The sequence below is a fragment of the Bos grunniens genome, chromosome 7, assembly GCF_055505025.1.
Source record: "Bos grunniens cultivar Pamir isolate PY7600 chromosome 7, Bosgru_T2T1.0, whole genome shotgun sequence".
Classification (NCBI taxonomy): domain Eukaryota; kingdom Metazoa; phylum Chordata; class Mammalia; order Artiodactyla; family Bovidae; genus Bos; species Bos grunniens.
The window spans coordinates 37239838-37266475 of NC_141171.1; the positions used below are offsets into that span (position 1 = coordinate 37239838).

The following is a 26638-nucleotide window of genomic DNA, read 5'->3' on the forward strand; positions in this document are numbered from 1 at the left end:
AAACAAAAAGGAAGAAAGGGAACAAGGGGAGCGGAAGTTTGTGGGTACCCCAGAGGGTACTTCACCATCCAAGCCCACCCATCCTAGGGAATCAGAGCAGTTCTCCTAATACATTTCCTCTTCCCTGTCTGGATTTCTGGGCCACAGTCTGTTTTCAATACTAAATGACAAAAAGATGGTATGAATTAGGACATCAATGGAGAGAAACATCCAAGTCTCTGAGGTTGTGGGAACTTAATCTAATCTCCTATCTTATCTCCCCAACCCTCTTCTATGGTACAAGATCTTTTACTCTGTACTTGGCCGTTTGTCCAGGTAAGCTCTTCCGATGACAAGGCTGCTTACAACTCTACAGTCTAGAGAGGTACCCCCAGTATGGAGCCACAGCATGCCTGTGCTCTGAGCTCCAGGTCACTCTGCCTTTGTTTGTCTTCTGGACATGCGTAATATCACCTCTACAAGCTGATCTTCCAACACACAAAAGTAACCATCACATCTCCCCTTGACTTTTTTTTTTTTTTTGATGCCAAACTAAATGACTCTTTTTATTTCCTTCCACTTATTAGTCAAGGTTTCCAGGCCTCTCCTTTGGCCTTCGCAGAATCTGTTACTTTTTTACCAGTTTTCTTTTAAACTACAAGGCACGGCGTGGAGCGCACCCTCCGTACAGTAGACTATTGTTTGTGACACTCGGCCCAGCAGCCCCATCGCTCAACCGCCTGACCGCGCTCCCGGCTGATCAACCCTCCTTCTTCCTCTCCCACAGGACATGCTGTCTAGTCTCCTTCCACGATGGTTCTCACATCTTCCCCGACCTCACCCGCCCCCTCCTCACCCCTGCCTCAACCCAGGGCCTCATTACCCTCACCTGGATTACTGCAATGCTCTCCGGTGGCTTTACTACCTTTACCCTCTCACCTTTGCAATCCATCTTTCATCCTGTTCACCCTTTCTGATCCATAAACAAGTTCACATCACATGCTTACAGAGACACAACCCTTCTGACTTCAGAATATGTCTTTAACTCTGCGGTCTAGCCTTCAAAGCTCTCAGTGATCTGGCTTTAAGCCATCTGCATTGTCCTCTTCACCCTTCTGGCCATGCCGGGGCCCCTTGCCCTTTTCCTCAGCCTCAAATATTCATATTTCCTCCCTGGTTATACAGAGTTTTTGGTCATCCTTCAAAGTCCAGAGTAAATGTCATTTCTCCACGATTCCTTCCGTGTTCTCCTCCTTAGAAACCCTACAGCATATCAGCTGTACTTCCTGCTGAATCATTCATGTACTATTTCTTTTGCTCTTTTTTGTTCTTTTTAACCAGATAGGGTTCCTGTGCTCCAGGAGGTTCGATCTAACAAGAGAAACAAACAAGCAAAGAGCAAACAGAATCCTGATGTTCTAAAGGGAGACGGTGTGGGGATCTGGGGTGTGAGTTGTTGTTATTTAGTTTCTAAGTCATATCTGACTCTTTGCGACCCCTGAACTGCAGCATGCCAGCTTTCCCTGTCCCAGGGGTTTAACCAAACAGACTTTGGGATCAAGGAATGCTTCACAGAGAAAAAGACATTGAAACTGAGTTGTGACGTAAGTGAGAGCTCCAGGCAGAGGGAGTTATCTGTGAAAAAGCCACATGACAAGTGAGATCATGGGTCATTTAGAAAAGTGAATATTTAACTTTGTGTCTCTTTGTAGCCTGAGGATGGAGTGTGGTAGGGATGAAGCTGAGAAATTGACTGAGGTCAGCTCAGATAGGGCCTTGAAGGTTATATACAGTAGCGTCTGGGAGTCATTTCAAGGTTTAAGCAGGCAGTTGACTTTCAGAGATTCTGAACTTAGAAATACCATTTAGCAAACACATTGGAGAATAGTTCACAGCTAGTTTGGAAGGGAGTCAGAGAGATGCTGGAGAAGTCTCTTTTGAGAGTCCCTTAAACAGCAAGGAGATCAAACCTGTTAATCCTAAAGGAAAACAACCCTGAATATTCACTGGAAGAACTGATGCTGAAGCTCCAATACTCTGGCTCAACCTGATGCAAAGAGCTGACTTATTGTAAAAGACCCTGATGCTGGGAAAGATTGAGGGCAGGAGAAGGGGATGACAGAGGATGAAATGGTTGGATGGCTTCATCAACTCAATGGACAAAAATTTGAGCAAGCTCCAGGAGATGGTGAAGGACAGGGAGACCTGGTCCACGGGGTCACAAAGAGTCAGACATGACTGAGTGACTGAACAACAACAGGGAGACCTATTATGATGATGGAGGAAAACCTAGATATGGCAATGGGCCCAAAGATATGGCAGTGGGTCCAAAGATTGGGCAACAGACTCAACATCTACTAGGCAGAAACTGTACATGGTGGACTTGAATGTGAACAGAAAGGAAGAAGGATAAATGCTGTATCTCTGTTTAGCTCTTACTTTATTTTGTCTTATTTTTTGTATAAACCACTCCCAAAGAGGCATTACTACCCTCAACAAAGTTTAAAGTCCCTGATAACAGGCTGACCCTGATAAACAGGCAGTCTTTCAAATCAGCTACAGACACTTCATGCTGCCTCCAGTGGTATCTGCCTGTACCTACGTACAGTCTAAATAAGCTTTTGCCAAATTTGCCAAAACACCGAATTTTCGGTAGGTAAGCTTAATTTATGATGTCATATAGGACACAACTTTTGCAAAGGAATACTTCTATAGGAAGATCATTTTGAGAAAGACCTACTGTTGGGTCATTCCATGTTCATCCATCCACTTTTCATTTCACAATTGTCTGTTGAGTATATCTCACAAACAGGACAACAAGCTTACTGCCTGAAGCTTATTCTATCAGGGGAGGAAAAAGACATGGAAACAAATAAAATTAAAATATAAATACATATAGGTATAGTTGCCAAGGCGGGGCAAAATGGAGTAAGAAGTGAAAACAATGGACTAAGGAGGAGGTAATAATTAAGCTAAAAACTAGGTGATAAGAACATGGCAAGATACATGAGAAGAATATTCTAGGCAGAGAGAAGAGTGAAGTGCAGAGAGCCTGTGTATCTGGGACTTAAAGGGGAGGGGGATGGAGCCTGGGGGTGAGTTCAGAAAGGTGGGGAGCTCATGGAGGGACTCCAAAGTCATGAAAGAGAATTTGGATGTTCAGATCAGCATGATCTGACCATGAAGATATTTGTCTCCCCAGAGATGCTATCTAAGCCCGTTCCTCATACCCTGGGAGGAAAGAAGAGCAGTTTTCCATGACTGTGTCTTTCCTGGGAAGGTTCCACAGGGAGCAGGCCACATCATATCTGTGACCTTCATGTAGTAACATTTCACCTGGGCTGTGCTCCAGCAGCTTCGGCAATCGTAGGAATTATTTACCCAGGCACAGGAATGTACACAGCACTTGGTCCACCGGGGGAGCTGAGCCTAAGAACAAAGTCTCTGTTGTGTGCCTGCTTGAGTAGGGAGCCCATTCCTCTGTCCCCTGCCTCTCCCTGGACCCTGAGGACCAGGGACATGATGATGGACCAGAGCAGAGCCAAGGAGCCTGAAGTGACTAAAGCATCACACAGAGATGCTAGAGAAGAAATGGAGGGCAGTGCTCCAGACGTGCCAGATGGCAGCCAAGTGCAAAAGCAATGGTTGTAGATGATGACCCTGAGGTTGAAAGGTGGAGAAATGATGGCTGAGGAGAAAATCTGGCTTTGAGCCTGTTACAGCGGAACAGTATCACAGCATCAGAATCACAGCTGTGAGACACTGGTCTCTTCTGGTTTCCCCAAGAAGAAACAAGCGATTGTTGGTTTCCCCAAGGAGAAACAAGTGATTATTTCTGAAACTCCAGTGGAAAAAAAAAATGAGAGTCAAAGACAAGTTCAATGATAAAAGCAAAACTGGGTGTATCAGGCTCCCATTTTCCTCCATCCTGTTTTCACACCAGGTCTTCTCTAAACCTTGAAGAAGCAAGAGAATTTCTTAGAGTAAGAAAAAGAGACAGAATTGGAATTCTTATAAAGAGGGAAAATATCAATGTCAAAAGGGCTCTGGTGAGTAAGATTTGTTTTATTTTCTCTTATAAAGATTAAAAATATAAGAGCATGCAATGGTGTTTTGGTCACTGTCATTCTCCCTCTGTCCTGACCCTCTCCCCATAAACAAAAATATCCCCCATCCTTAGAAGAAGCCTGTTCTCAATTATTTGTAGATTCAGAGATGATGGCTCCTTTCGCTTGTTGTGAATGTGACTGGGACCATACCATCCACGCTGGGGTCTTGAGCTCTTTCGCTCAGTCACCAGAATTTCATCAATGCCCTCACAGTTGACTGGTGCCCACGTGTTGGTGATCTCACAGATACACCATTGTAATGCTTCACTATGGTTTTTCCTTGGAGGAGCAAGTGGGGGTTGGGGTGTCCTGCATAGGTTCCAACATGTACAAAACACTGCTGTCAGAACTGTACCCAGTGTGGTAGCCTGAGCATATCACTGTAATCAAGGGGAACCACATTGGCTCCTGGTCAAATGCTGAATTGATTTTAAAATTGCTTTGATGACTTATATATTCAGTGCACAGTTTGGGGCCCCTGTTTATCTCTCCATATTAGCCGAGTCGCAGCTTGAGAGCATTTGATGCTTGCTCTATTGGCCATTTGAAAATATAGGTTTAAGTCACATGGAGCATGTGCTTTCAGTTGCTGTCTCACATTTGGAGTTCATTCCTGGCTGGCCTCCAAAGCACTAGATGAATAGATCTCTTTAAGATGAAATTTCAGTTTTATCTTTACACGGAATGCATTTGAGTTAAACATATACATAAGTTGTGCATGATCTTATTTTGGGTTATACAGCACAGGAGAGCTTGAAAGAATAGAAGAGGAAAAGAAAAAAAACATCACCCAGCCTATTGGTTACATTGGTCACATGTTCCCTGGTTTACCTTCCAAGTTTAGCCAGGTGTTCCAGCCAGCAGGAGGTCTGCCTTTTGCCCAAGTCTCCCACCAGGAAAGAGAAGACAATCTTGCCAATGTAGAGTGAAAATTCAGCATTGGACCAGAAAAATGAGACGTCTGTTCACTGAGGAATTGATTCATGAAAGAAAGGAGGAGGGAACTGAAATAAAAACCCAGAGGAAATCTGAACTGCAGATCTGGGGGACAAGCTAAGCTTTTGTGCTATGTGTTAGATTAGCGAGGATGATAATTACCTGAAATTAGGAAAACGAAAAGCAAGACAGGAATGTGATAGCCTGAAAAACCAGAGTCCCCAGAGTCCTACTTGTCCTGTCATGACTGCCTGATCTTGCACAATTTTTCCCAGGGTGAGTATAACACAGAATTCCGCATGCTTAGGGACATGTTTGATGGATTAAACTAAAATCTAACCTGGGATATCCATTACATTGCAAGATGCATGCTTAATATACATGGAGTTGGGAGGAAAGTGTTTATGATGGGAGGCAGAGATGAGTCAAGCCTACTTTTTAAAATTCATAAGATTAATGCTCATGTTACTCAAGGTCCAAAGAGTTCATGATTTCACTTTCTGATCATGCTTTAGTTCCCATCCCCACTAGAAAGATGTCAGTTGTTTCAATCCTGTCTCCAGAGAACTAAAATATCCTGAAGTCATTTCCAGGGGTGTAAAATGATAGCAAGCAAGCCCTGAATTAGCATTCTTCAACCCTTTCAGGGCTCAGTGTCCCCTGGAAAAGAAGCACAAAGAAAACATTACAGCCAATCCTGGTGATGCTCTATCAATACCACTATTTTGTCTTCCAAAACACGGGGCCTAAATGCTGAATATGACAGAGACAGGTATATTAAAGCTGGATCAGCTGGCTAGGGTATGAAGACAGCTGAAATATTCACATCTCTAAGGTTGCCAATCCAGGTGATAAAGGGTTAAGACCTAAAGTCAAGGAAAATATGATCAGGTGGTCTGGACCAGTCAACACATTTCAGAATAATGGTTTGAAGTCTGAGCATCGAAGATAAATTTCCAGTGGTGCTCAGGACACTTAAGTTTCAGGGCCCCTCATTTTGTACAGATTCTGAGAGGAGCCCTAAGTATGTGTTCCTGTGGCCGTGTGTTTTCATAAAACTTGTAAGATACCTTAATTACCATGGATACAGACTGCCATATCTTTCCACTTTGTCTTGCCCTCCTTCATGTTGGGAGGCCATGTACATTTTGAGTGTCTGATAATGGGAAGTCAAGTAGGCGATGCCTTGGCTTGGGTTTAGTATGATATACTTACGAGTTTTTCAGTAACTTCTGTGTGTAATTACCACTAATCATCCAGGGTAACAATGACTTCTAATAATGGACATCTCACCCACAGGTCCAATTCATCCAGTTGGGTCCTAAAGGTCCAAAGTCTGAAGTAGTATTGTGATATGAATTAGTTCTACAGTACCAGCACCAAATGGAGAAGGAAATGGCAACCCACTCCAGTACTCTTGCCTGGAGAATCCCATGGACAGAGAAGCCTGGCGGGTTACAGTCCACGGGGTCACAAAGAGTAGGACACAACTGAGCCCACACACACACACCCCAGCACCAGAAGTTTGTGGGTAGCAAAAGAGAAGCAAGTTCTGTAATGCATGAAGCCAGAAGCTTTTCTGGCTTCTTTTCTGAATTTGTTGATGTTTGTGGTATCTGACAGCCTTTTGAAATGTCGAAGTTTATTTCTTTTTTGCATTCTACATAAATATTTCATTTCATATCTACTTTATATTACAGCTGTGTAGAATAATCTTTTTTCCAAAGGAGTTCTAAAGGCTTGGATTTATCCCTGCCAATCATTCAGGGTGGTTTCCAGGAAGTCACCAAAGAGCATCACAGACAGTAGGCAGAGGGTTAGTATAGCAACATTTTTGGAACTTGAGATTTCAGAAGCTGAAAGAGCTATATGATCAACATTGCTAAAGATTCTGGTGTAGCTCTGACTAACCCTGCCTGACCAGTTCTTCACTGGATTCTGAAAAAAGTCTTTCACTTACAAACGGCCTCTTCATAGGAAAAACAAAGCATTTTTAAAGGAGAGCCCGGTTCTCCCAGGGTTATAAATTGCATACCATGTTTTTTTCCTACCAATGCTGTCATGCTCCAAGGGCTGGACAGAGTACCGTGTTGAAGAAACTGTGATAATCCATAACATATATTTGGTTAAAACTTCTATTATCACTGAACCCTAAGTATTGGGTTGGCCAGAAAGTTTGTTTGGGATTTTCTGTAAAATGTGATAGAAAAACCTGAACAAACATTTTGGCCAACCCAAAATGAGGTCTCAAATCCAGCAGCCCCTCCCTCTTGCCTCAAATCCCTGTCTATGCTCTACCAGGATGCCAAGCTCCTCCCACCTTCCAGGATAAAATAAGGACATGAAAACCAAGCTCATTATGATTGACTTAATCACTAGAACACATTCTCTCTTCCATTTCTAACAACCCTGGAGTATTCTTTTGCACAAACACCAGGGTTTGTTTACTGTCCTGACATGTTTTATTAGATCTCAACCTATTTCTTTCATAGTTCATCTATAACCCATACTCCAAAGAATGTTAATTCATAAAAGTAGCTGATGGAATACAGTGTGGTGTCAGGACCTATTAACACACATCTTTCTGCTGTACAAGGCATAATTTGGACATTAAGATCTCAAGCTGTTTAAGTCCAGCCCATGGGTTAAAGTAAGGTATCTTCAGTACAGGCAAGGTATTAAGAATTACAGCAAACTGGCTACAATTTAAGAGAAACAAGACCTAATAACCCAGAAAAAGTGAAGAAGAGGCAAGTTTAATCTCACATATTAAAACTGACCAAAAGTTTCTGAGAATTTAAAGCTACTTTTAGGTATACATGCATTATATGGATACTTTATATCATGAATATTATGCATGTGGCAGCAACCAGTTATAAAGCTACATTCTGAGATATGTTGCTGTCAACTATCAGTTTAAAAAAAATTAATCATATGTTCAAAGTGATCAGAATGAAAGAATAAAACATAGTTCCATCATTTTAAATGACAAGTAAAGACAACACTCAGTATGAACACCACGCAACACCCAGATTACTTCCTCTATCCTTTACCAACACAAAACAGTAAAGTTTTACTGGAAAGGTACCCAAATCATAAACAGCATCTGATGATATCTAGTCTTTAAATGGCCACCAATGATCCCTGCCTCCTAGCATTCACACCCCTGAAGTCTCATCCCACACTGTATTAGATTTGGTCTATATGGCCAGCAGAAAATGGCAGAAGCAATGACACATTACTCTTGAGATTAGGATATATGAGACTGTGGCTTCTTGGGTACTCTCCTGCTTTTCCTTTAATCCCTGCCTCCCTCCTTGCCTCTCTCCTTCTCTGCCTCTCTTCCTCTCCTTCCCTCTCTCCCTCCCCTGCCCTCTCTCTCTCCTTCTTCCCTTCATCACTTCTGCGGAAACAAGCTGCCATGTTGTAAACAGACCTACGAGAGGTGCCGAAGATAGGGAAACTGAAGCCTCCAGCCAAGAGCCAGGAAGGCACTCAGCAGTGCTTACATTCACCTGAGTGGAATGAGATTTGATGGTACACCCTACCCCCTACACACACCAAGTCACTACTGGCAGAGGACCTACCTCTGTGACCTCCCAGAGATGAGAAAAGCCTAGGTGGAGACTTAAAACTGAGACGGCCACACGCTAAAAACTATTCATCTCCCTTATTCAGCCACACTATAAACAAGTACACTTAGAGGCCAAGAGAATGGGGTAGAAGAAAACAAAACCATCAGTGGTTCTGTTCTGTTTCCAGTTCCAGTTCACACATCTTCATTTTTTTGTTGGAAGATAGTTGCTTTACAAGGTTGGGTTAGTTTCTGCTGTACAATGAAGTGACTCAGCTATATATACATATATATATCCCTTTTCTCTTGGGCCTCCCTCCCACCCCACCCCCCATCCCATCCATCTAGTTCATCACAGAGCATTAAGCTGAGTTTCCTGTGCTGTAGAGAAGATTCCCGCTAGCAATCTCACATGTCTTCTTAATCCAGGAGAAAACTACAAGCTCAAGCCCCACACTTTAGAGGCACATTGAAATCACATGGCACCAGATTTCTTACAGTCAATTTCTTTGAATATGACTTTGCATTTGCTATGCATTTAGAGATTGTTTCTGATAAGTCAATAGCACTTTTCAGAAACTGTTAACTTATGCAATATGTCAAGTAAGATCAGCATTTTTTTAACCTACCAGGGGAACAGAATATGAAACATTCAATTTTGAAAGTTCCCAAGGTAGAGGCACTAGTGGCTAATTCACTGATATTTCTGGTGCTGATTCTATAGACAAGAAATCAATATTTCTAATCCTAAACTTGGGAGAGAAACAGAGTACATTTCTAAGTGATGATACAGATTTTAGGATGCCCTTTCCTTTTTCTTTCTTCCTCCTTCTATGAAAGACTCTCATTGGTGACTTTTTTGCTACTATACTCTGGAATCCCTCTCACACTGCTCATTACAGAGCAAGCATATACAAGACATATCAAATGGTTTGATCTTAATCACGTCCTTTCCAAATCAAACCTAATGAGATCATATGAAAAAGAAAAATAAACAGTAACATTTAAAAACAGTATTATATAAATAACAAAGACAGCAAGAGAAGTAATACAAAGGCACATTGTAATATCTTCTGAGTGAATTCTAACTTGATTCAAAGATGAAATACATGCAGTACGCTGAAGAACTAGAGCTGATATGTAACCAAGAAAGACTGAGAGCCAAAGCAACATATAGTCTTTATTCTACTAAGCTATCAAAGCAAAGGAGAGATTGTTCTGATTCCATAGAAATTACCAGTCTTCACACATTGGAAAAAATGAAAACAAGAGAAGTGCTATACTTTTACAGGTAATAGTGAGTAATTCTTCCCAAGTATGTCCCAAGGCTTTTCCATGGAGCATTCCCTGCTACTCAGTCCTGGAAGTTGTCTCATAAACTCCACACAGAAATCCACTTCATCTTCCAGAAGATGCTATAAGTCATAAACTTCTCATTCCAAGCAACCAGGAAATAGAACTTTATTTACAAAGTTAAAATAGAAGCTGCAATAAATAATTCTTGTCAGAAACCTAAAAATAATTTTTAACTCCTAATTACTATAAAAATAAGACAGGGCAATGTTGGAGCCCAAGTTTCCAGCACTTCCTGGCTATGCAAATATCAAAGCGTCACTTGGCAACAGCTGGACAAACAACAGAGTTTTGTGTCTACCAAGACAAAGCAACTGGCCATCACTGAGATGCCTTTAGGGGAGGACGGGGTGGGGGTGGGGGACTGGCAGTTCCTTGATGAACAAGATTATTATCTGTAACCCACCCTAGCCATTTCTTTCTTTTTTTTTTTTTTTTGCTTTCCCCAGAAGTCACTTGTTAATTTCCCATTAGACTGAATCGAAAGGCAACACTCTCAAGTATTGAATCAGCATCTGGCCATAACGCAAAGCAACTGTGTCAGTGAATCAGCACCTTTCTAAAATTGAATTTGACCAATGAAGCAAGCAGTCTGTTAAGAAGTTTTGTGTTCAACAACATCTGTCACTCATGGAGAGATTTCCCACCGCTCTAAATTTCCTATTTGCTAAATAGTTCCCACATCACTGATAAGTTCAGTCTGATTTTGCTCAGCTAATACTCTTCTGTGGAATTAGATGTCAAGTATTGGTGGAATTACCCAGCAGAATAGACTGCCTGGGTTTGAACCTCACTATACCGTATACTAGTTTTGTGTTCCTGGGCAAGTAACTTCATCTGATTTCAGCAGTGGTAAAGAGGAAATAACAATAGAACCCGTTTTAAAAGGTGGCTCTGAGTGTTAAGCGCCAATGAGCATGTCACATGCTGGGCACAATGCCAGGCATTAAGCAAGTGCTCAGGAGGTAGTAATCCTCCTCATTCTTGTTTTTTTCAGTCTTATTTCTATTGTTGTTATTATTACTGGTGCCAAACTATGAGAGTTCATTTCCTAAAATGGATGCCTAGTGTTAAAGTTATTAGCAATGTTAGCAATGTTATTAGAAAGCACACTTATCAAGCCCAAACGTGTACAGGCTTACAGTAAGTAAAGAAGAAATAGGGTATGGGCTTTATACTCTCAGAATTAATCACGGGTACTCTGTTGTTCCATTTGAGTCATGGAGCTGTTTCTCTCAATAATCTGCATGATGATTACTTTACATCTCCTGTTAAAACATATTCCAATCTCTTCTTAAACCCAGACTCATACTCTGCATAATAATTCTCAACTTCTCCAGTGATCGAATCCACAGGATAGATGATGAAAAGAACTTTGAGAAATTCATCTCCACTCCAAAGAACAAAGCCATAGCCAACAGGGAATCTATAATTTACTCATGTTCATATTCAAATTTATATATGAAGGCACCAATAAGGAAAACCCAGGGAAGCTGTAGGCTAAATAACTCATCCACAAGAAAAAAAAGGCGAGGGGCTCTGAAATGATGACTTCTTCATAAAAGCAAAATTCCTGCAGGGCAAGTGACCTGATTGGTTTTTAATGGAGTGCAGAGTTTAATCCAATTATATACTAAATCACACTGAAATCAAGTCAGGATCCCTCTAGCTGATTATAAAAATGAATGAATCTAAGAAGATGCCATTCTATTGCTCTCCTAAAGAACTTACTCTTCCCTTCACGCTACGGTCATCATTCCATAACATACAGAGACGACTTGCAGGCAACTCTTTGAGTCAAGATACACATTTAGTCAACTGCCTTTTTGGAAAAATCCTTCTTCTCTTTCTGAGGTTGGGGAATAATGAAATAATTCATTTCAAATAATATAAGGCAATATACTTTGACAAAGGGTTGTGAGTAATAATGCAAAAGTCAACTGACATCTATTTGGAGCTTAGCAAAAATAAGCCAAGTAATTGATGTGTTTGAAGTTCCTACATAAGTAGAGGACTAACATTTACATCAATGGATGGAACTCATCTTGCCACGGTAAGAAAAAAAGAAAGAAGAAGTAAAGAATAACCATTTGTTGAGAGCCATTATGAGTTGAACAACTGTAATTTATGTAGACTGTCATTTACCTTCATAACAATTCTATGATGAAAAGACTTGTCTCCATTTTAGGAATGATGAAAGAAACTGACATCCAAAGAACTTAACTGACTGGCCAGTGCTCCATAGCTACGACAGACTGAGCCACCAGCGAGCAAAACTGTCCATGTTCTTTACACAATGTGTGTGTGTTAGTCACTCAGTCATGTCCGACTCTTTGCGACCCCATAGACCGTAACCCGTCAGGCTCCTCTGCCCATGGATTTCTCCAGGCAAAAATACTGGAGTGGGTAGCCATTTCTTTCTCCAGGAGATCTTCCTCACCCAGGGATGGAACGTCCGTCTCCCACATTGCAGGCAGATTCTTTACTGTTTGAGCCACCAGGGAAGCCCACTTTACATTTAATGTTAACCTGCAAATAGACCAAGCTATTACATACCCATGGACATTAACTTTGAAATAAGTTTAAAAATTATTAATTTGGGTGTTAAGAATGTACAGTGTGTTTTGATATAGAAGTATCCTTGTAAATGACAGACTGGAAGATCAGTTTGCAAACAATTAATGAAACCAAAATTTCATATAAATGCTTAATCGCTACTGCATTAATTGTTGGTGATTTTGCTTTGCTTTACTTTCTTGGATTAGGTGTTTGGGTTTGTTGTGGGAGAACGAAAGCAAAAAACTGCAATTTATAACTCCAGGTATTAGCCAGGGACTATCTGATTGCAAGAAACAAAAACATTTAAATTAGTTTCAGGCAAGTAGGAGGAACAAGAGGAATGAGGCTCAGATGGGAAGCGAGCAGAAACAGACATTCTTACCCTCCAACACTGAGGGGGTCACTGCTAGCCTTTGCTCTGCTCTGTGAGGTTGCTTCTTTCTTCTCTCTCTCAGGGTAATTTTCTCTGCCTCTCCATACTCAGGGGAAAAAATGCCCTACTTTATATCATGTCCCAGTTCAAATACATCCTTAAAAAAAGCAACCTCTGAATAGGTTAGTAAATACTCTCCGGAATATCTGGTTCACTGGAAGCTTGTATTTATTTTCTGCTCCAGCAGCAGAAAGGGACTCTCCAAACTCTCAGAGCATCAACGTGTGTCTTAGTCTGCTCAGGCTGTTATAACAAAAAGCTACAGACTGCCTGCCTTAAACAACAAACATTTATGTCTCACAGTCTTGAAAGCTGGGAAGTCCAAGATTAAGGTGTTGATAGATTTGAAAGATGGTAGACATCTGCCTTCTGTGACATCCATGTCTTCCTATGGACAAGAGAGAGGTCTGGCATCTTTATCTTCCTGAAAAGACACTAAATCCCATCTTGGATATCCACCCTCATGACCTCATATAAATCTCATAACTTCCCCAAGGTCTCACCTCCAAATACCTTCACATAAGGGGTCAGGACATCAACCTGTGAATTTGAGGGTGAGACAAATATTCAGTCCATGACAACTTGTGCCACCATCGCCTTGGCTCTCAGGCACACACACCCCCACCACCATCACCAGCATCCCCACATTTCCTAGCCCTCTTCCTGATCTTTCTTCTGCTGCTAGCACTTCTATTTCTAGAAGTGAAATAGATCTTCATTAACCAATATTAACCAATAGATCTTCATTAACCAATATTAACCAAAAAAAGCTTCAGGAAGAGTTGTTGGCCAAAGACCTCTGGAGAAGAGTAGTCTGGGCCCTGCGAGTTCTAACAGCATCTGCAGATCTCCTGGAGGGGTCCCTGATGGATGAATCTCCAAAAGTAGCATTCTTTGGGCAGACTTGGGGATACCCGTTTTGGATTCTATTTCAGGTACAATCATCAGACACAGTGCCATGTACAAACTTCTTTCGTCTAAACATCAGTTAAAAAGCCTGCAGGATCTGAGGAAATGACCCCTAAATTCTATAGTTCTGTGACATGGACACTATACCAGTTTAGCCATTCCTCCATTTATTATCATTTAAAGTCAACATAAATATACTTGATGCTTAAGCTACATTTTCTCCCATATTCCAAGATACTTTACCTATTTCTGAACTTATGCTGTATACTTATTTTTAGTTCTTCAAAAATCACGATCAGTCACAAAGTTGTGTTGCTTGTATGAGTTCGCCTCTGGTTCTAGCACTCCAGGGGATTCATTTATTCATTCATTCTTTCAACCACTGCTTAGTGAGCACTTCTGCCAGGCATAAGGAAAAGTGCCAGACATACCAGGCCCTCACAACAAGCTGAACCTCAAGAAAACTGATCACCACAAAACAGCAGCAACGAATACTAGCAGCTTCTATGAAGGCTAACTCATATGTCAGGCTAAAATATCTTTAGAGAACAGGGAGAAAGTATAACTGATGTTTGTCAAGTACCTCTGTGGCTGAGAAAGCTGAGTCCTTACCAGACTCAAAGCAGCTTCATTAAGCTGTCTTCTGACAATTAACAGTGTCACAAAGAACTCATATACAAACATGCAGAAAGGGAATGGGGAGGGAGCGGTGACGGAGAGGAACTGGTGATTGGTTGGTTCCTAACCTCTATGCGTTTCCATTTTTATTTTCTTGCTAGGAGTGCCGAGGGGTGTGGTGGAGACGGAAAGCATGTCAGAATCCGTCATTCATTATGTGACGAGTGAAAGTGTTAGTCACTCAGTTGTGTCTGACTCTTTGTGACTCCATGGACTCTAGCCTGCCAGGCTCCTCTGTCCATGGAATTCTCCAGGCAAGAAGACGGGAGTGGGTTGCCATGCCCTCTTCCAGATCTTCCCAACCCAGAGATCGAACCCAGGTCGCCCATATTGCAGGTGGATTCTTCACTGTCTGAGCCACCAGGGAAGCCCAAGAATACTGGAGTGGGTGCTCTATACCTTCTCCAGGGGATCTTCCTGACCCAGAAATCAAACCGGGGTCTCCCACATGGAGGGTGGATTCTTTACCAGCTGAGCTACCAGGGAAAGCACACTGTAACAAGGATGGTTCCCAGAAGTCCTAGCCAGCTAGCCAGCTGTGCAGGGTCTTCCTGGGCATTTCATGAACACACATCACCATCATAAGCACAGGTCCAATAACAGAGACCTGTGCTTCACGTGATTGAATTTTTCCCTCCCTGTATTAGTCAGACTTCTCCAGAGAAACAGAAATTGAATATATACATTTTTTCAGAGACAGAGACAGACTGATTTATTTTGAAGAATCCACTCAAACAATTATTGGAGGCTGAGAAACCCCCAAAACCTGTCCTCTATAAGCTCTGGAGACTCAGGAAAGCCAGTGAGGTCATTCAGTCTGAGCCTAAAGGCCAGAAAATGAGGACAGTCAATGATGTAAATCCCAGTCCAAGGGCAGGGAAAAGATGAGGTGAGATGTCCCAGCTCCACAGCAAGGCAGGAGAAAAGTGGCATATCCTCCTCCCCTACCTTTTGTTCTCCTGGACAGACTGAATGACAGCCACCCACACTCAGGAGGGCAGTGTTCTTTACTGCATCCATTGACTTGAGTGCTAATCTCATCATAGAAACACTCCAGACACACCCAGATCTAACGTTTAATATGCTCTTTGGGCATCCTGTAGGCCAGGCAAATTGACACAGAAAACTAACCATCACATCACCTAACACATCTCTATGGGTTTGTATTCTACCTGAATACTTTATAAGGAGGGCTAAGGTGAGATGGGGCCCAGAGTAATTACAGAAATGTGATATAAAAGCAGCCATAGGCTTCCCACAAGCCAAAAATGTGCCAGAAGCCTAATTAAGGAACAAGAAGGAAGATCTGCCAGGCTCTGCTTCTCTTTCCTAATATCTTCATGTTCCCATCTCCTCTCCATTCCCATGCTGCCATCTTGACTCATTGAAACTGGGGTTCCCAGTGGGCCTCCCTCAAGCTATGTTTTCTGTTCTTCAATCCTATTTTCAAAACTTAGATTATCTTCCCCTACTGAGTCCATCACAATCCTCCTGTCTCAGAAATCTGATTCTGTCCACATCAAATATGTGGACCTGGCATTCAAAGTTTCCTGTTCTCCATTCCCGTCAAACTGGTCTCACTCCCACACATGGCATGCTCACTCCTGCCTCTCTGCCATACTCCTCTTCTTGAACACTTGACTACTTTACCATCACGAGCTTGAATCTTTCTGTCCTTTCTACTCCCTGCACAAAAATCAGCTGTGACCACTCTGGCCTTCCCCAGTTGAAGGTCCTTTCACTGAACACCTCCAATGCTGTATCAAACAATTTTGCAAGTTATGATGTATTTTAGCATCTTTTAATCTTGTCTCTCCAGTTAGACTGTCAATATCTGGCACTACACCTGTGATATAAACTCTATAGGTTTTCAAGAAATGAAAGAATAAATGATCATACAGGCCATATCATCTATCTTATTTATCCTCACATATTGAAGTCACCCAAGGTAAGTACCAATGTTTAATCCAAAAGCATTTATTAAATGGTTTCCAATTGTAGCACCTGGAAGAGTCCTGGAGTAATAATAATGTAGGCAAACTCATGCCTTCACAGAGCAGAGCACATGAGTAAGAAAGATGGCATCAAAAGTATAAATAGTTAGCTGAACAATCTGGATATATAGAAGATGATAAGACAGCTGCCATGTACAAGCCAAGGACTCACTCAAGCAGGAGAGTGGATTTTAGGGCAGTAAGATGAAGGCAGAGAGCAAGAAGTGTCAATGGATTAATAATGAAGAAGGGCATAGAGAAAATTGTCCATATTTCAGTTTGGACAAGAGAAGGGGTAAAGTAATAAAGAAAACAGGCAAAAGATGTATAGGCAACCAGAGACCCATTTAGCCCTGTCTCCAAAATGAGACTATGTGCCTGTCAAGAGTTGGAGCAGGGGCTTGTTTGTTAATTTGTTGATTCTAACTCCAAGTATCAGCATATATATAGTATCTATTCATTGTTTCCAGGTGTTCTGTGTGGGTTCTCTTGGTGATTCATTGGTTCATTTACCATTTTATTAGGTACTTACTGTTGGTTAGATTTCCTGCCAGGTGATGTTAAAGCATACAAGACACTGGGCTGGCCCTTCAAATGAAAATAAGACTGACAAACAGGAAGAAAAATGATACTGCAAGAAGAGAATCAGAGTCCTTATGGGTGGGGCAGGAGTAACCCTTCAAGTGTCCAGAGAAAGAAGAGCCAGCTTCGGAAGCAGCTGCTGTTGTGGAAATTGTTCTACGCAATTTCTACGCAATTTAAAAAGCCAGCTTTTTAAAATGAGTTTAAGGTGTACATTTCAGGTTTTACACTTTACTCTAAGTGGTATCCAGATAACAATAACAACAAATACTTAGATAGCACTTACCGTCTGCCAGGATGTACTTTAGATGCTCTTCAAATGTTCATTGATTGAATCTTCTCACAACCCTGTGATGAGATAAATACTATCTTCAGCCACATTTTAAAGGTGAGGAAACCAAAGAAGAGTTAAGACCCTTGTCCAACCAAGGTCACAGAGATTGGCCATGGTGGAACCAGCACTCACAGTGGGGAGCTGGGCTCCAGAATCCATGTTCATGAGCAATACATTTAAGGCAATATCACACATGGACATGGAATACATCCCAAACACTACTTAAATCAAAGGTGATTGTACAATCAACGGGTCCTAAAAATCCAAGAACTCTGTACTTTGATGTGTTACATTGAATTGGGATAGGAATTTGGCTTGATTTAGCAAATATTTATTTAGCTGTGGCGGATTAAGAGATGAGTAAGATGCAGTCACTCTCCTTAAGGAGGTCAATATGTAGTGGGAGACACAGATAAGCAAACAGCTTTTCACAGCGCACTGTGCTAAGTGCTGTAGTAGTATTTCTATTGTGTCAACAAAGCTTGTGGGCTGCTGAAGACAAAGGGATTAATGCTGTCTGCCAGGTTTCACAGAGGCGGTAACCACTGAGCTGAGGCTTCACAGAAGAAAGACTGCACTCAAGTGGGGGGGGCCACGCATGGGACAGAGGACCTTCCAGGGACGGCTGTGCAGAGAGCTGATAAGGAGTGATCATAAAACGGTACCATCGCAGTCCCTAAATTCTGCTTTGGCCTCGCCAGTCCTTTTCCTCAAGATCTCTCAGGGTATATGTGCACAATAAAGGCAAAATCAGGCCAGCTAATATTTCCTACTTAGTTTCCTGACTCCCCTTCCCCGCATCTTAGTAAAAACTCTGAGAAGCTGAGACCCATGGAAAATGCCTTTAAGTCAGAATGGCTGAAACGCCCTAGAATCGCAACACAGCAGAGAAGGCCTGCTTTACTTCACCCCAAACCCAAAGTGTCTGTCTCATGACTCTGGCTGGAGAAAAAGTCAATCCTGAATATAGTGCAGAGTAAAAGGAGCCAGACACAGAGAGCGGGACACAAGGACTTGGGTGGTGAGAGACACACAGAGAGGGGAGCCTCCCAGGCCTTCAACAACTCCAGCCAAGGAAGGGGAAGCCGGGGATGCAGGAAGGAACGGGAGAGAGAACCGGGCTGCGGCAGGGAGTGGCCTCCGTGCCCGTGTCCACTCCTGCCTTGTGAGAGCCTCCCAAGTGTTCACAATACATGCACTGCTGCTTTTATTTTATTTTTTAAATAGAGTGTACTAAACTCTTCAGCCACTGGCAGTTCTTATAAGGGACTGATGAGAGCACCCACTCCTCCCTAGAAGGAGAATGAGGGTAGTGAGGGGGAGGCTGTGAGAGCAACACATCACATCACAAGGAGGCCTCAGGTCCCACCGTGGGTTCAGGGCATGGGTCTAACCGCACTGTGCAGAGCATCCAGCTCATGGGGAAGAGTTAAAGCAATGAGGTCACGTCCCTCTGACAGACTCAGTTTCTCCATGTGAAAGTGAAAGACATTGTTTTGGCATCTCAGTCGGCAGCACTGATTTCTGACATCCTAACAATTTCTGCTCACAGCTGGGGTGACAGAGAAGGCTTAAAGCACGGGATTTCCCTTCCCACCCCTGTGGCCACAGGCTTGTTACAGACCTCCCCAGCCCTCTTGAGAGAGAGACCTCAGTAAGATGGCAGTGATGCCTGCCCCACAGGGTGGGTGGGATGAGTCAATGAGAGAAAGTCAAGGGCCTCACCAGGAGCCTGGCCCACGAAACTCACTGGTGGTTCCTCTATGAGGACCATCCTTGCCCGCCTATTCTATGGGCATGGACATAATTAATGTTATTTATCATAGGATCAGGGCAGGATTGAAAACTAACTCCATGTATTTTGAAGCAAAATGAGTTTAATACAGGGACCGAGGGGTTTATAAAACCACTGAAAAGAGTGAGAGATGTCTAGAGCAACCCAGAAACCTAGCATGGGGCCTGCTAACTCAAAGGCACAACTAGAGCCACAGCCCAGAGTCTAATCTGAAGCCCCTAGTGCAGCAGGAAGCAGGAAAATGGACATGAGGAGCAGCACTCAGAGATGAGACACGAGATCAAGAAGGGGCCACGACTCGCACTGCTTCTTGACAACCAGTTAAGAGGGGATCGGAAGTCAATGCAGGAAACCCACGGTCTGGCTGGTCATTAAGACAGTGGGGATCCAAAAGAAGCCCAGCTCTCTTCTTCCAAATTTCCTGGGAGAACTTCTTAAGTGGAACTTAACTTTTAGGCAGACTTTTAGCTGCAAGGGAGGCTGAGAAATATAGTTTCAAAGTAGACAACCATGTGCCAAGCCAAAACTCTGATTATAAAAGAAGGAACACAACTGTGGAATTCAGTACACAATGGGAGGATGAGACACGTGAGAGCGGAGAAGAATATCACTGAAGACCCAGGGCAAAGAAAGAGGAATCAGCAAGAACAACTGGGTAACTGCTACAGAGTAGGGTAAGAAGGACTCTATAAAGCAAGCTAGAAACCAGATATCTGACATTGCCTAGAAGCTAAAATAGAGACCACTTCTGACTTTCCACATTTCCCCCCTTTAGAACAATGAAAACTTATGATCCTTTCTTAAATGTTCCTCTTCCCCTGAAATCCCCAAATCCCGTTTAAAGTCTCATTAACATGTCACTCTTAGATAAAACCTCATTGACTGAGTCTGAAGAAAAACAGAGATCCCCTCCTCAAAAACCTGCTCCACACGGAGCTAGTTCCAACAAAGCTGTATATGTTATCTACTTAGGTTCAATTAATGCACAAAGGAGGGATTAATAGTTACCTGTCACTAGGTTTTATGAATTTCTCTTTTAAATGCACATTTATTGTTATTGTTAGTAGTAGAAGTAATAGTAGTAGTATTCAAGATGTACTCCTTAAATCAAGAAGGCATTTACTAATTGAGCAGCAGGAGAGAAAGCAGACAACAGGTGATAATTACACATTTATCAGAAAACATTTTATATTTCAAAGTGCAGCCTCTGATGGCTGCAGCCAATTTCTCTGCTCATGCCCAGGGTGCAGGGAAGGGTTCTAGTTCTTTACTGTAAAAACAGGGTGGCAGAAACTAACAAAATAGACAGTATTGTTTTGTTTTGTTTTTGCACTCATGTCCCTAGACAGAAGCATGCATTTCTCACATTTGCTTTCTCAAGGCCTTTATTGTCTGAGCTTCCTGTTAAAAAAATCAAGCTAGTGATAGCAGACCCATGCTATCCCATCAGAATACTGAAAGCTGTGTATTACAGTACCAGGCAGAGAAGTGAGGGCCAGACAACAGGCATAATAGGAAAATATTAACACCCAAAGAAATCGATAGTAAGCAGCAGGCCATCACCACTGCAGAGCCCAGGCTACGTCTACAAAACAAAGACACCAGTATCATTGACAGAGCTTCACAAGCAAGAAAACCAAAGAGGCTGAGGGCACACAGAGATGATAGAAAGAGGCTGACGAAAGCCAGCTTTGTCCCTCCCAGCTCAGCCAGGGCGCTTACCGGGTCTCTCTAATTTAAATCAAGTCTGCATCACTAGACACAAGCTTAGCTTGGACACTGAAAGAACAGTTTTGAGCGAAACTGTGTGAACAAAGAAAGCTGGATCCATCAAACAGATAAACATGTTCAGAGTCTTTGATCTATTTTTTGTGCATGCTCTGTGTGCATTATCAACCATAACATCTATTGATAACTCCCTTCTTTGCCGGAGCAGAAGGGGCAAGAAGAGAATGTCTTTCGGAAGCACAGAAGATGAACTTTAGGGTTGGTCCTTAAGGGCTTTCTAGACTCCCTTGACCCTTCAACGCATTTAAGAGGTAGCAGTCAAGAGAAAGATCAGCAAGCAGATAAACAAACAAGGTTAAGGATGAGTGATTCTTCTGCTGGGCCTTGAACATGTACCAACAGAGAAATTATGCTGGAATATTTCCAAATCATTAGACAGTGCATTTCGAAAGATGTAGATACAGAGCACAGATACATAACCTCCACTCACATTAAACCGTGTGCTAGAGAAGGCAGGCTATCACTTGCAGAGAGATTGATCTGAAAGTCTCCATCAAGGTAATTACTCCAAGAAAAGAAAAATCCACCTTACCCCTATCCTCCTGCCTGGAACCGATGTCAAACCTTTTAAGAGACAGAGGACACATCTTAATCACATGGAGAAGGTGGAATAGTATTTATAAATATACACACTTAACTGAAGTCACAAAGTAGGAAACTCTAAGGTAATTCAAGTAAAACAAAATACCTTTGCCTTAAGATCTATATAAATAAAAATATAAAACTTTACGGGAGGACATAAAAGAAGACGCACCCCACTGAAATAAATGGAGAGATATGCCATATTGCTAGGTAGGAAGACTCAATGTTGTAACAAAAAATGCCAATTCTTTCTAAATTAATCTATAAATTCACTGCAATCTCAAGCAAAATCCCAAGAGTTCCTTTCATAGAACTGACTAGCTGATTCTCTAGATGTCTAAGAGAAAATGTACCAGAGGAATACAAAATATTTTTAATTAATTAAATGTGTGACTGCGTGCTCAGTGATGTCCAACTATTTGCAACCCCATGGACTGTTACAAATGGAGCCTGCAAGGCTCCTCTATCCGTGGAATTTTCCAGGCAAGAACACTGGAGTGGGTTGCCATTTCCTCCTCCAGGGGATCTTCTCAACCCAAGGATCAATCTTGCATCTCCTGCACTGGCAGGTAGATTCTTTACCACTGGGCCACCTGGGAAGCCCTAATTAATTAAAATAAGCAATGCAGGAGACCCCGATTCGATTCCTGGGTCAGGAAGATCCCCTGGAGAAGGGACAGGCTACCCACTCCAGTATTCTTGGGCTTCCCTGGTGGTTCAGATGGTAAAGAAGCCGCCTGCAATGTGGGAGACCTGGGTTCGATCCCTGGATTGGGAAGAGCCCCTGGAGGAGGGCATAGTTACCCACTCCAGTATTCTTGCCTGGAGAATCCCCATGGACAGAGGAGCCTGGTGGGCTACAGTCCTTGGGGGCACAAAGAGCCAGACACAATTGAGGACTAAGCACACACACACATGCTAATTAAAACAGTGCATAATTAGCACAGGAAAGTCACCTAGAACAATGAATTAGAATAATGTAAGGAATATCTGCTGAATATGTGTATATGGGGTTTTATTTTAAATTAATTGGGAAAAGAGACTAAATGGTATAAACACAATTTAATACCCATCTAGAAAATACAGGACCAATCCCTACTTCATAACATATAAGTTCCAAATGAATTTTAAAAACCAATTAGACATTATCAGAAAAGCACAGAAGGCACAAAATTTGGAAGAAAAAAATAAATTGACAAGTATAACTATGTAAATCATTAAAAAATACTGTAAAATAAAAAAGACAAGGAAGAGACCAGAAGAAAATATCTGGAACATGTAACAGAAGAAGGGATAATATTCACAATGTATGAATATATTGTACAAATTAGTAAGAAAAAAGAGGGAGAGCACTATAGTCAAATGGGCTTCCCAGCTGGCTCAGTGGTAAAGATCCAGCTGCCGATGCAGCAGATACAGGAGACGTGGGTTGGATCGCTGGGTGGGAAAGATCCCCTGAAGGAGAAAATGGCAACCCACTCTAGTATTCTCGCCTGGAAAATCCCATGGACAGAGGAGCTTGGTGGGCTGTAGTCCATGGGGTGGCAAAGAGTCAGACATGACTTAGCGATTGGGCACACACATGCATGCAGTATAGTCAAATGGACAAAAAGCCTGAAAGTCAACCACAGCAAACACCAGGGAAAGAAGCTCCCTTGGCTCCTCTCTTACTCCCCACCTCACATACAAATCATCATCAAGTTCTCTTCCTCCAGCCCCAGCACCGCTACTCTAGTTCACACTCGCAGCAACTCTCTCCCTTCTACCATGACAGCCTCTCATTTAACCCCCGTGAATCTATGCTCCTTCCAATCAGTCTCCACACTGAAGCTGGGCTGAGCTTGACGAAACATGTGCCACCTTCGTGCCTGAATCCCAGCATCCATTACTTCAGGGCCGAGAGCCAAGACCTCCCCGGCACCTACACTGCCCCACAAAGTCTGGCTTCTTACCCATCGCTTACTTTCTCAGTGTGCATGCTCCTTCCTATCACAAAGGCTCTAATCAAGCTACTCAGCTGCTCTGGATCCCTCCTTCCCCTCATCCCCATCTTATTTGAAATCTAAACTCAGTATCATCACTTCCCCAGTGAAACCTTTTCTGACATCCTAGATTAAGCCCTCGTTCCCTAATAAATGGTCTTCTATATATACCTCTTCTTTATGGTACTTGTCACATTTGAAGTACTATATTCAGTTACATGATCCTTTAATTAATGTCTCTCTCCTGCAGTAGGCTGTAAGCTCCATGAGGGGAGGGACTACATGTGTTTTCATTCATCATGGTATGCCACAGCCTAGAACTTAATAGGTGTTTGGCAAATAATGTTGACTCAATCGATTTTCACACACACAAAAATGTATTTACATAGATGGGTGTCTGTGATTTATGTTTGTGTCATATATAAAGTGCTAGAACAACACTGTAAATCAACTATACTTCAGTTTTTTTTTTTTTTAAGGGCTGGAAAAGTAAGCATTACGTTTTAGCAGATTTTTCCACTGGCAATTTTTAGGGATTTTTTTTTAACCTCATTTGAACTTTCAATAGTATCTACTGGACTTCTCTGGTGGCTCAGATGGTAAAGAATCTGCCAGCAATGCAGGAGACCTGGGTTCGATCCCTGGGTTAGGAAGATCCCCTGAAGAAGGGAATGGCAACCCACTCCAGTATTCTTGCCTGGAGAATTCCATGGATAGAGGAGCCTTGTGGGCTACAGTTCATGCGGTCACAGAGACATGACCGAATGACTCACACACATACTGCAGTTAGAGGCTAAGAACATTAAGTTATTGCCATTTGGAAAAGACATCCTTAAAGGTAAAAATTAAAGCTCTATCACTATATAGCAGCTGGGAAACTTTAAAATACACTAAACTTGAGATAATGATGACTCTGTATTCCTTTATTTTTTACTTTATGTTAGATGGCCAAAGAGCCACTTGTCCAGCAACTCAAACATCTACACCTGCAGAGTTTTCAGGCCACTTGATCATTTACTAGCGTGGCTTCATTTCTGTGACTTAAGTTTTTGCCCACACTTGTTGTTGTTGTTGTTTTGCTATTGTTATTATTAGGCTTTTTTAATTCAGTGAATCCACTTTAATTACTTACTGCAAATACCACCCACTTACCTGGCAAAAGAGACTTCTCATTCTGTTTGAAAAAGCGGCCTAATTAGCAATACTGCCAACAAGAAACAAGAAGGAAGAGGGTGGAACAGGCGTTGGGAAGAATAAGAGAAAGGAGTTTGAACAGTCGAAGGAAGGGGCTCTAGAAAGGCAAAGACGACCCTGATTTCTGAGTGACTGGCAGGTCTCTGGAAGACGATAGGTCTCAAATAATTGCCAGGTGGAACCAGGAAAGATGTTAATTGACTTCCATGAGTACAGCCTCTTTTCACCTTTGCAGAGTTACTAAGGGTAATCGCAAGGCAGCTGTGGGCTACCCTCTTCTGAATCCATCTCTATAGGATCCCAGCAAGGGAATGGGTTGTGACAGATGAGAGTTAATGAAATGAGAAATTTCAAATTAAAAGTTTTAGACTTTGTCTTCAGCCTTTGTAGGATTTCATTCCTCTTGAAACACTGAGCACTGTCAGGCACTGGACCACATTTTGACAAAATTAAACCCATGGACCAGTTTTAAACCTTGGAGAACCCTTAGAAATCCAAACATTTGCTCTGATTTTTAGAGCTATTATGAAATTATTACAAATTTCACCCCCAAAATTAATAATAAGTGACACTCCATGAGCATAATTACATTGTTCATCTTTCCATAATCCATAATTCCTCTGCGTGTAATAACATGTGAGCAGGCCTTCTTGTAACCCAGCTGCTTCACATAATTGCTTGCTGTCCTACTGAGAAAAACTTTTAATAAATGACACATTAAGCAAAAGAGTGCAACTCTGTTCTCATAGCTACAAAATCAGAAATGGTTTTCCCCTAGAATTGAATCCAATGATTGTCTCTCCCTTTTTACAACAGCATTGGGTGGCTGAGGAGGAGAGAAGATTCAAGTATTTCACTTAGAACCCCCACAGTTCTTTATCATACTACCAGGACTTTGCCACTAATTGAAGAAATATATAACATGTGTCTTTCCTTCAGCGGCTCTTATTTCCTTAAGAGACTTTTTTTTAGCAACTTTAAGAAACGTTTCCCTTTGAAATACAGCATCGCATAATGGGCCCCATCTGGAATGGCAACTTTGCACACAAACTGAAAAACTGGAAGATGAAAAACTCTTTTTTTTTTTTTGTCTTTGTCTAGAGTGAATAATTGCAATTAACTACTGCAATCTCTATATGTTACTACCATAGAAAATGAGCAAGATTTCCCAATGACTAGGGACTTGAAATTTTGAAAGGGCTGATATCCAATGAGATAATCTAGTAAATTTTATTTATTCAAACTGGAAGCATTTTGCTTTCTGTTTAGTTCCATTTTACCTTCATTTTTTTTTTTTTGATAGTTTGACTTTTCAAAAAACATCCATTTGGAATAACATCTGAACTTTCTAATCTCCTTCTTCAAATTTGAATGAATTACTTACTGAAGTACAATCATTTTTCTTTAAGTCAACATAGCATGCAGAATTTCAAGGGAAAAAAATGACCTCTGAAATTTTGTATCCTAGTGCTGGGAAAAATGAAGAGCTGAATAAATAAGGGGAAGGATTCAAGACTTATGGAAGGAAAATATTATATTAAAACAGCACTGCTGAATCTCTTCATTCAGGAACAGTTTCCTAGGTCTGCACTCAAAGAAGCATGAGAAGTCCAGGCATAATTTAAAACACTGAACACTCCCGTAATGCATGAAAGCTGGGGCTCAACAATGGAAGGCTATGTATTAAAACCAAAGATGAGGGTTGCAAGGAAGCTGTAGATATATAATGAGGTGATCATTATCTTAAAAGCAAATCGAAAAGGGATTCCTATAGTCCTGTGTGGGAAAGGGCCCCAAATTTCTAATTATGTCAGTGGGATAAAATGCTAGTTGCGTTAAGTGAAATCCTTCATCCCA

At 41.9% G+C, this 26638-nt stretch overlaps 1 protein-coding gene across 19 annotated transcripts in view; it reads right to left on the reverse strand.

Moving 5' to 3' along the window:
- The window catches only part of LOC147369038 (uncharacterized), a 1156454-nt gene extending 1131405 nt beyond the window's left edge, over positions 1 to 25049 (reverse strand). For 2 of the 19 annotated variants that reach the window (XM_086410757.1, XM_086410756.1), the window contains exons 1-2: positions 24740 to 25049; positions 17393 to 17454 (exon numbers count right to left, since the gene is read on the reverse strand). The gene's annotated coding sequence lies outside the window, so the exon portion shown is untranslated. Of the gene's footprint in view, positions 1 to 4026; positions 5685 to 6239; positions 6361 to 9311; positions 12481 to 17392; positions 17455 to 21555; positions 21588 to 23283; positions 23343 to 23557; positions 23784 to 24739 lie in introns of those variants that run through there. The other 17 variants (XR_015167156.1, XR_015167152.1, XR_015167150.1 and 14 more) reach the window with 17 other exon arrangements.
- Between the last annotated feature and the right edge of the window lie 1589 nt (positions 25050 to 26638).